Source organism: Epargyreus clarus, unplaced genomic scaffold, assembly GCF_041222505.1.
Source record: "Epargyreus clarus isolate Ecla_fem2 unplaced genomic scaffold, WU_Ecla_fem_2.2 ptg000032l, whole genome shotgun sequence".
Classification (NCBI taxonomy): domain Eukaryota; kingdom Metazoa; phylum Arthropoda; class Insecta; order Lepidoptera; family Hesperiidae; genus Epargyreus; species Epargyreus clarus.
In genome coordinates, this window is record NW_027332237.1 from 10493596 (window position 1) to 10505654 (window position 12059).

The 12059-nt window shown below is 33.6% G+C and overlaps 2 protein-coding genes across 2 annotated transcripts in view; one reads left to right on the plus strand and one right to left on the minus strand.

Moving 5' to 3' along the window:
- Positions 1-12059, minus strand: part of LOC140755020 (G protein-activated inward rectifier potassium channel 3) — a 502832-nt gene that overhangs the window by 263053 nt on the left and 227720 nt on the right. The gene's annotated exons all lie outside the window — the stretch shown is intronic.
- Positions 1-12059, plus strand: part of tup (LIM1_Isl and LIM2_Isl domain-containing protein tup) — a 63616-nt gene that overhangs the window by 841 nt on the left and 50716 nt on the right. The window lies entirely within an intron of this gene.

Sequence of the window (12059 nt, forward strand, 5' to 3'; positions counted from 1 at the left end):
ATAAGCTTACTGGAGAAGTCTATTTGAGCCGTTACGTTTTATTAAAAATATCGTTTTTTTAAACCTCTCACTTAATTACAACTTAAATTATCGTATCATAACTTATACAGTAATTAGAAGAGGGTTTTAGAACGGTAATTAAAGACGTTGCATAAAGTATTTAAGGTTATTTGGAGATTGAATTGACAAACACGCTGGCAGTTCACCTGATTCAGCCTGACAAGTTGTTACTGCAGCTCCTGGACGTCTGTTATTTATCCAAAATAACAACTGGAGCCGTATCTCAAATAAGCCACGTATGTCTTACTTCATCTGAGGACTAAGGTGAAATTCCTCAGCCAAGGTAATATAGGCAATATTACCACACCTTCCAAACAAAACAAACTGATGTTTGTAATGTTACATGTTACAATGTTATAAAGCAGAAATAGGTGTGGCAGATACCAATGCAGCTAAACCATGGGTTCACCACCTTTAACCTGACTTGACTGTAAGAACAAAGAAAACTTTAATGCATGCAATATTTGCGTGGTAATGCAATGACCAAATGATGCAAGGACATGCAAGCTATTAAGATTATTTCTTTTGTACAATTCTATATTTTACTTTAGTGCTTTGTGTGATAACAAATTTAAAAAATATAGGTACATTTTCAAGGATTTATTATTACAATGAAGCATTTTATCGAAAGATTATGAACTCCTTGAAATCTTTATTTTATTCCAGTTTGTAGTTGTATGTTTATGAAGTATTTTGATTTTATAAATCGTAACTGACTTACGGTGCCTTCACACGTTAACAATTCATAACCAATTTATTAAAGCGATTTCATACTTACACGAATTAATACGATTTTTCGAAACGATTCGTGTAAATAATTAATTTTCTAAATGGACCTTTCACAAACAATACAGTATATGATAGATGTCACGATTAGTCACGAGTAGTTTGGATACTTTTTTGTTCATAGGTTTACGTTAAAACAATTAATTTTTAATCATAAGAACGAAAAAGTTGATAAATATGAAGTAGTCCCAATGACTCTAGTACTCAATGACGCATTATATTTGTGACTTGAAATGCACAAACGTTATAAACCAAATTTAACTTATTTTCCGTCTTCTGATAGATTTCTTAAAAGAAAAATAAAAAACAAATGGAAAGAGTGTGGCAATTAATTTTTAAACTTCAATCATAAAATCTATTTCAAAGATCAAAATTAAATAAAAACTTACTTACTTCCATTATCAAATTATAATAATCTATCCATCCAGACGCTCGCTAATCAAATTCTGGAAATCCATCCAATCTTGGATAACTTTAACCAATAAGCGTAATGCAAGGGGTTGCCTGATTGATTTACAAACGGGGGTCGAAACTACCCCGCATTATTTCTGCTAATGCAAGCGCAACCGAGCATTAGAGGGTTACGATTTATGGGTATTTTTCGGTTTTACTAAAAGCTGATTTATGGTAGAGAGAATAAATAAAACGTATGTGGAATGTTAGATTTTCGTTTATTTTCTTAAGTTCCAAAGGTGGTAGTCTTCGTGATTCGATTCCGAAGACACCATCGTCACACATAGGTTTTCCTGCCTTATAACAACAGTGTTCACTCCTTTATTTTTGCTTGAAAATGTCGTAAGGAACGAGGTTTTCGGACTTCGTTTTCAAGGGTAGCAATGCATCTCTGGCCAACATCAGAATATAATAGGTAGGAGTATCTACTTTTTATAATCTTATCTGGTGTTGACTATAGATTGCCATGCTAGTTTGCTAATTCTATAATAAAAAACGAAAATTCTAATATAAAATTTATCTAAGGAATCTTTTCTAGGATGTGTTAAAAGAACATCTATAAAGGGGGTCGAAAGTACCCCCCATGATCTTGCTAATGCATGCACTCAAACATGAGAGGGTTAATTATCTCAAAAATATTTTTTATCAAATTGTCCTCTAATTACTTAATAAGTATGATTAATTATAGCTATGAAAAGTTTTAAAATATGCCTTTTTTTATTATACAAAAAAAATATGAAAAAATAAATTTTGTAAATTTTTAGTGTTTCGTCTGTTACAACTCATTCTCCATTTCGTTCTAGATTATTTTTTCTTTATTTATAGATATTTATGGTAGATATAGTTATGAAAAAATTTACGAATGAATTAATGTTAAATCATTTGAAAGTATTTTGACCGTCTATTCAGTAAAAGATTATGAGTTTATGAAATTTGTCACAGTGTAGACAGTTTCGCTTGAAAAATATTTATAGTTTAAAAATTTTGTTTTTTTTTTATAAAGTACTAAGTAACTACTCGTATATTTTTGTAAAAAATTATCATATGAAACGGCATTATTGATATGTGATCCATTATTGTCTTAACAACGTTCTGAAGATGGTAAAACCCTTTGTGATTCGACTCTGGAGCCATCAACGCCAAACTTACTCGTATATCTGCCTGATAACAGCAGTGTTTAGCTACTATGTTCTAGTTTGCAGGATGTGGGGGACATACTTATCCGTACCTTTCCAACTTAGTTCTCAGAGATCACAAGGCACCTGTGGCCGACCTCAGAGTTCAAAACTTATCTGGGGTTGATTATAGATGTCCATGAGCGGCAGTAACCACTAACAATCCGATGAACTATATACATTTACTACTTCTATATTATAAAAAAAAACGAAAAGTAGGTACCTATGTTATTTGGTAATTTACTACCCATACTTACACGTTTATTTAGTTTTTCTGTTTCATAGCATTTTAAAATTAATAATAAATTTAAAAAAAGACAAACCCGCTGAGTTTCTTACCGGATCTTCTCAGTAGAGGTCGCGTTAGTAGTTTAAGAAAATATTGTACCTGACAATTTGTAAGTGCCGCCGTTGGCCTATACAAAATAAATATATTTCATTTCATTTCATTTCATTACTGCAGACATTTTTGTGTCCTGAAGTCTATAACTAGATGCTAGGCTACTTTGTAAAACCAATAGGTATTCAGTTTCAAGTGAGGCTGTCTATATTTGCAGATTTAGCAGTAAACGCTACGCAGAGGCTAGAGTGATGTTTATACAACGTGTTTAAACTTAGAGAGTTCCTTCCCTTCACAATAATGCATTGTAATTCCAGTTTTAGTGTGGAATACGGTTGGGTTTTTAGTCTTAGGTATGTAATGATAACACCACGTGAAGTTTTATACCTATAGGTATAGGTATAACTTTTTTATTTTATAATATTGAAGTTTTATTGGTGGTAGAACCCTGTGGTTCGACTCCGGCGGCACCACCGCCACACCTATTTCTGCCTAATAACAGTGTTTAATTCCAGCTGTGTTATCAGGGGTAGCGGCTGTCTGTGGACGACGTTAGGTAGGAATCTAATTCTATCTAGGGTTGATTACACATGTACATGGGCGGAAGTAGCCACTTACCATCAGGTGGACTGCATGCTCGTCTGCTACTCTTATCGAAGAGAGGTTTATACTTACTTATAGTCTCACACTTTCCGTATATGTAGGTGTCATGTACCTACAGACCTACACATCGATGACACACACATCGATAAACATAAACACTCCTAAACACAAATCTGGATCAATTATTCAAAAGTTTGCGTGGCCGGAAATCGAACCTGGAACGGTAACTGCGCCACATCGGTCAACAAAAAAAATCGACTCTTAATTAAAATAAGGATATAGCAGTACTTTTTGATATACTTTTTATATGAAAGGTATTAAAGAATTTTAGTATGTTAGAATTTACATGTTTGTAAAATGTTTGATAATAGTCTAAGCTTGACTTTTAGCCTCATTTTGAGACCTAGGCAAACCGCGGTCTAAACATAAAAAGCAACTTATACATTGTTAAATAAATATTAAACAATTCTTATTTACATAATTTAAAACCTTATCTTCAGTTTTTTATCTTTTATAAATTCTAACAAATTAATTAATTAAGTATCAAATTAGTTTTCTGTGTTATATTATCCTAATGGTACATATATAACTATGTTTATCAGCTAAAATATAAAATCAGATATGTGTTCATAATTAGTACTTTATATTTCCATACAAATGTATGCACAGGAAAAGACTGTAATATTCTTGTTTATATACATAATAATAATTATAGCGGTCTAATAATTGTTATAAATAATACATTTTCTGTAAAATATGCCTCAATTTGAATATCCTGTATACTATAGATACCTTAATTTGCATATTTTTGTGATTTTTTTTTTTATTGAATTGAAGTAGCCAACGGACATGTAGTCCACCTGACGGTAAGTGGCTACTGCCCATGGTCATCTATAATCAACCCTAGATAGGATTAGATTAGATACCTAGGTGAGGTCGACCACAGATGCACTCTACTCCTGAGGACTAAGCTGGAACGTCTGGGACAAGTATGTCTGCTGTTATAAGATAAAAATATGACCTACATACCTGACATGTGGGTGTCTAAAAAACTTACAATCAGACTGACATCTGATCAATCAATCTTATGACTAGTAAGAGTGAGATTGGCCACCAAAACTATTTTTTTTATAAGATAGAAGTAGCAAACGAGCATGCAGTCCATATGATGGTAAGTAACCAGTGCCGTATATGGACATATGTGGTCACCTAAATAAGATTGGGGTCCTTCCAGAGGTCGAAAATATTGGCTTTATGGAAATATATTTATTTTAAAGATATACCAAAATAATTTATATACATTTTATAACAAAAGAAATGTACCTTGCTATTAAGCCATCTTTATCGCCAAGCGGTAATAATATCTGCTCTCATCTTTAAAAAATCAACATGTTGCACTCCGGGTGCACCGGGTTCACCTGAATAACAAAATTTAATAAATAAAAATGAAACCGACACCCATTGACATATTTTTTTCTATGCTGACACCGGATGACATCTTAGCTTTTGCAGTTTGCTTTGTCGTCTTACGAATTTTCGATCAGGCCATGTGCCCTGACGCGAGTTTTACATTTTTTACCCATCACTAAAAATGCACAACGCCGCTAAAGGAGTTGTCACTTTAATAAATAATAAAATAACTCAAGAAAGTTTCCGTAACCCAAATTATAGTACGCTACAAATTCTTTCAATATCGGTAAACAATATTTATTTGTAAAGTAGGTAGCCCCTAAGACCACCGGGTATTTATGGGGGTGCGAAGTCGGTAGCCACGTCCACTCACACATACCCACTAAGGTAGACACAAAAAACGAACCATAAATTTTTGTCGTAAATATTTTGACGATTACTCAGTTTAGGCTCGTATGATTTTGTCAAATATAGCGCTGCATAAAAAATTTAATTAATGAACTTTTGGTTTAATTAAAATTTACATACGGCTAATTATAACTTTTCATTTAATATCGTTGTAAGAAGAACTTAGTAGTTCAGAAGAAAATTAAGCAAAAACTTGTTTCTTCCTGATTAAAATATTTAACCATGATCACATTTCTCACTGTCATAACGAAATAATGTTGGAAAAAAGTTTGTTTGCAAAAAACATTTGTCTTTCCTATAAGTATTTATTTTAATTTTAACCCCAAACAATTGTATGTTAGATAGGTCCTGTTTATTAAACCGCCTGATGATCAAATTAAAAAAATAACATGCCTTTGAGGTGCACTTATCTTAAAATTAAACAAATAATTATAATTAATATTTACTTACTAATCAGAGCACTTACCAAACTATTTATGCGTCTTACGCTACTTTTGTAAAAATCAAAAAGACGCAGATAATAAAAAAATACAAACAACTTTATAAATACCCTTTCACAGCTGATATGGACCTGAAGCTCTATCATTTCTATATTAAACGGTGGTAGAGCTGATATGACTTTCTGTATTTGACCATCCACACCTATTTTTAGCGTGAAGCGCTTGAGTGAAAGGGTGTGCTAAAGTTGGCTGACATAGATATGAGGCATCTTAGGCCTCAGGAGTGATCTGAGATCGCTTTCTGTAAAATACTCATAATAGTTATCGCCAAACTGAAGTAGCTCCGAGCATGACTACATCATACAATTTGTTATGGTGGTAAATTTCTAAATTCAGAGCGGACTAGCAGTTTTACGCGGACTATAACACTAACCATCAAGTGCACTGCATGCTTTTTACTTTTTAACTCTTAGAAAAGATATCTGATAGACTTTGGCTAATTTTACTACTGGTCAATCTGCTTAAAAAGTCATTTTTTTAGATCTATAACTCTGGGTATTTAGGTAAAACCCAACGCACGTGTCCGTCTCTATGATGGGCGCATTACCAATTTACAGCCGTTTATAACCGGACAGGACTCTACATTTTTTCTTATATTTTTTCTCACAAGCCGCCTTACCTTTGTAGAGTTTAGAAGCCTCGAGTGTGGTTAAATATTTAGGGAAGCCTTTTTGATCTTTCTGTTGGAGCTACACTACCTACTTTATATTTAAGATAAGGTTTTACCGACTGCGTATTTGCTGTGTATCATATATCATTGGTAGAATTCTCTGAGGCTTTTTTTCTTATACATACTGTGTGACCTAAAACCTAAAAATATACGAAAAATCTACAAAAATGTAGAGAAAAAAGACATAACACCGCATAAACCATTACATGAAATAAAACCGCTAAATAATATACAAAGAATTTACAAAAATGTAGAGACTAAAATACATAACACCTTATAAGCAACTAAATCCATTTTTTTTAATATTAATGTGACAAAATTTCAAAGACAGTGCTAATACAAACAGCATTATTTTTTAGGTTTAACATTTAAATGAACTTTAAAACTTTTACTTGATAAAATTATAAAATACAGCTATACGTCTGTTACGTAAGTATAAAATCACAAAACATTGAAATTTGAGAAAAAAATATCTAGAAATGCATACATAATTAATTATTCTGCCTGTTAAAAATGTGGAGTAAACGTTAGTTTTATTCTTCTAACTATACTTACAAATGAGTTACGTATTAAATTATTGCAAGAGTGAAAGAATTTAAAACATTTTATTGATTGAAATTTCGGTTGTTTAGTATAATACAAATAGTAATATAGTTATCATCATCATCATCAACCCATTACTGTCCCACTGCTGGGCACGGGTCTCCTCTCAGAATGAGAAGGATTAGGCCATAGTCCACCGCGCTGGCCAAGTGCGTGTTGGTGAACTTCACATACCTTTGAGATTTTTTTTATAAATCTCTCAGGTATGCAGGTTTCCTCACGGTGGTTTCCTTCACCGTTTAGCAAGTGATAATTAATCAGAGGTGCGTGCTTGGGATTTGAACCTTGGACCGCTCGATCGATAGGCCGAGTTTCTTAACCACTAGGCTATCGCTGCTGCTATATAGTAATATATTTACTAGTATGTAGTTTAATTAATTTTATTGCAATTAGTACTCAATCTCATGTTTTAAAAATAATTAATATAGTTAATACTATATTTATCTACTTAATAAAAGAAACCATTTAAAAAAATAAAAATATTATTTCATATGAACAATACAACATTTTTATTATTTATCAATATATTTTTACAGGGCCACATCCATATACCTACTCTGTAATAGGCACAGAAAACAAATAATTGTTTCTAACCCTCATTACTAAAAAATGATCTATCCATTGTTTGTTTACCAAACAGTGTGAGTTCGATTTTTTACTAGACAAAAATTATCAAACTTCGATCTTTGATAGGCTTGGATAGATCGATTATTAATAACGGACGTCACTTATCTACTCTAATATTATAAAGAGGAAAACTTTGTTTGTTTGGTTGTGATGAATAGGCTCAAAAACTACTGGACCGATTTTAAAAATTATTTCACCATTCGAATGCTACATTATCCACGAGTAACATAGGCTATATTTTATATGAAACATATTTGATAAATAGATTTTGAGGCGGTACAAAGTTTGCCGGGTCAGCTAGTTCCACATAAAATTTTAAACGACTTTAAAACCATGAGTATAAATAAACAACACATACATCATCAACATACGTCATCTACCTAACCGTTGTATATTCCAAGGCCGAAACTCAAATAAGGGTGCGTTATACCAACATGTGTTCACAGATAGTTTTATCTAAGCACACGTACGGTAGCGAATTATCAACTATAAAACATATGTACACGTTGTTGCATATGTTAACCTATTTGTGTTTTTTGTGATTGATAGGTAGTGTGTAAATAAAGTTTATCTAAGTAAAAGTTAGGTTAAAAGACGCATAAAGTTAGGTTTAGACTGTTTTAAAACTTATGTGCTGTTGTGTACTAACTACATAGTTACAAGGGTACAGGAAAGAAATAAACTTGATGTTACTTAGACCTCAGGGCTAACAACAAAACTTAGCTTGATGTCCATAGTTGGTATAGGTACCTAGCCACTTTTTTTATACATATTTAACCTAACCATAAGGCAGTCGGGCTACCTGATGGAAAGCAGTTACCGCCTATGGACATTTGCAACACCAGAGGAGTCGCCAATGCATCGCCGGCTTTGTATGAGAGCTCTTTTTACACGGCTCTTGAAGAGCCCCATGTCAGAGTCCTGAGGGAATACCTCAGGAGGAAGTTCGTTCCACATTTTAAAATCAGGTGGATTGCATAGTCCTTACAACTTCTGTATTAAAAAAAACTGAAATTGGATAATGTCCATAGGCTGCAATGGCCATTAAACTTATTCTATTAGCGTGGTGCAATGGCCAAAAGTAAGCAGTGATAGCCTAGTGGTTAAGAAACTCGGCCTATCGATCGAGCGGTCCGAGGTGCAAATCCCAAGCACGCACCTCTGATTAATTATCACTTGCTAAACGGTGAAGGAAAACATCGTGAGGAAACCTGCATACCTGAGAGATTTATATAAAAAAAATCTCAAAGGTATGTGAAGTCTACGCACTTGGCCAGCGCGGTGGACCATAGCCTAATCCTTCTCATTCTGAGAGGAGACCCGTGCCCAGCAGTGGGACAGTAATGGCTTGCTGATGATGATGACCCTAAAGTCCGGCCAACAAGAGGTTCCCTTCCAGATTTAATTCCCAAACAATAATATGATACAATTTTAAAAATCTCGTTGGTTTATTGTTTATTAGTAATTACTACTACTACTAGAATATTTAATAATATTACTTTCATACATAAAAAAGATCTTCGTTTAGATATTTGCCGTATTAAAATTGAAAAAAAAATCCAAACATTTGAAATGTAAAAATAGTAGTCGATATTTAGATACTCTTATCAGATCTATTATCCAAAAGCGAGCAAATCTAGAGTAGGTACAGGTAGAGCGAATAACAAATATATATTTCAACTTATTTATGTCTGAGCCTTATCTCTATCCGACGTTTATTATTAATCATTTAGATATCGGAGAGTAGGATTAGGAATTCGTTGTATAAAATTATCTTAAAAATAGCTAAGCTTGAAACTTTAGTTAGTTATGTTAAGTAGGTTCGCAGTATGGTCTTGCGTGGTTTGGTTTTTATGGTAAAACCTTACGAAAATCTTATATTTACGGCGTTACACATCATCATCATTATTATCAGCCCATTATTGTCCCAATGCTGGGCACGAGTCTCCTCTCAGAATGATAAGGATTGGGCCATAGTCCACCGCGCTGACCAAGTGCGTATTAGTAGACTTCACATCATCATCATCATCATCAACCCATTACTGTCCCACTGCTGGGCACGGGTCTCCTCTCAGAACGAAAAGGATTAGGCCATAGTCCACCGCGCTGGCCAAGTGCGTATTGGTAGACTTCACATACCTTTAAGATTTTTTTTTTTTTTTTATAAATCTTTTAGGTATGCAGGTTTCCTCACGATGTTTTCCTTCACCGTTTAAGCAAGTGATAATTAATTTCTAATACGCACATAAATTTTAAAATCAGAGGTGCGTGCCTGGGATTTGAACCTCGGACCCCTCGATCGAGAGGCCGCGTTTCTTAACCACTGGGCTATCACTGCATGACTTCACATACCTTAAAGATTTTTTTAAATAAAACTCTCAGGTGTGCAGGTTTCCACACGATATTTTCCTTCACCGTTTAAGCAAGTGATAATTAATTCCTAATACGCACATAACTTTGAAAAATCAGAGGTGCGTCGAATTTGAACCTCAGACCCCTCGTTCGAGGGGCCGAGTTTCTTAACCATATCACTGCTATGAATCATTCTGCTTCTTATTAAACGTAATGATCCACTTGAATTAGGTACTCTCTACAATTTGTTTTGAAAGGTGTTAAGATTATTTTACCCGGAGCATACAAAGAAACCTATTTCTAGAGATAAGCACTTATGAAAAGGCTATAGAATCCGGTTGGACATCTGAAGTCAAATCGAGATAGGATTAGAGTCCTATCTGAGATAGGCTAGTGATACGTTGCTACCTTTGAGGACTAAGTTAGAACGTCTCGGCTAACTATGTCTCACTTATATGAAATAGGTATAATGGTGGTACCTTTCTGAGGTGCTTTCGCTGTCGAACCACAAAGAGTTCTGCCATGAACTTGATAATTACATCAATTATACAGTCATAGACAGTATAATATAAAAATGACCACTTAACAGATGGACAGACTGCATATAAACCCTTTCTGATATCAATAACAGAATAAATAGTAGACCAAGAACGAGTCGAATTCACATGAAGGGTTCTGTACCACCAATTTTTTATATATTTTTTTATTTTTAGTATTTGTTATCATAGCAGCCATAATAGTAGGTAAAAGCATTGTGATAATTTGAACTGTATATCTATTACGGTTCAATCGATAAAGTGGAAAACGTCGAAAGAAAACGGTTTTAATGTGTTGTGACCCTCCTATATATTCTAGCTTTTTATTTTTATTATGTGTTGTTATAACACCGTTATATATACTCTATAAATATTTCAAGTATCTATTACGGTTCCAGAAGTAGAACCCGTAACAAAGAGAGAGACAGCGGCTCAGTAATAGGGGTCCATTTTTACCCTTAGGCTACGGAACCCTAAAATGACCATTTAACATGGACAGAGTGCATAACCCGTTTCTGATATCAATAACAGACCTAAAAAAGACTAACCATTACAACCTACTTGTTATTAACATGTTACAAGAACGTGTTAGTAGTTTTGAATAAATAATTCATTTCATTCTATATTCCTTGCAATTATGTTTATCTATGTATGCTAATGACGACACACGAACATGGGGCATTTAAATAAAATGATAGGTTAGTAAGCCCTTCTAATCAATATCATTTCAATTATAATTAACAAGACAGACCTCTCACCTGTGTGTTTATGTAACAAAGTGTATTTTAAAATAAACTACATTTTAAAATTAATTGATGGAAATATTTTAAAGTAAAATTTAAATATTTTTAAAGGCGTATTATTTTAAAATTAATTAATTGCTTAAAATATTTTTTTTATGTACAAGAAAAATAATATCTTTAATAAGGTCATGTATTAGGTAAGACGGTAAAATGTTATGAAACATTTATTATTAATTGTATTTAAAAATAAACTACATTTTAAAATTAATTAATTGCTTAAATTTGTATTTTAAGTAATAGGAAAACATTTTTAATAAGGTTTTTTTAATAGAAAAACTAATATAAAAGATAGTAGAGGTATAACAAGTATAGTTTGACTCGAAGGTAGGTGAAGGTAACGTGAAAGGGTTCTGAATTTTGGTGAAAGGGTTTGGTAGCCAGCTGACTAACCAAAAGACGACAAACTTAGTCCTCAAGAGAGGCAGCGCATCTATGATCGGCCTCAAGTAAAACCTGTGTTATATGTAGTTGATTACAGGTGTCAATGGATGGCAGCGACCTTTTACCATCAGTGGTACATTTTTTATAATATAAGGCTGCAGACTAGCATGCAGTCCCCCTCATCAACTAGCATCAACCCCAGATAGGATTAGATATTCCTACCTGAGGTCGGCCACAGATGCGCCGCTACCCCTGAGGATTAACCTGGAACGCCTCGGAAAATTATGTCTCCCTTACCACACCCTTCAAACCAGAACACAGCAGTTATGAGGCAGCAATAGGTGTGGCGGTG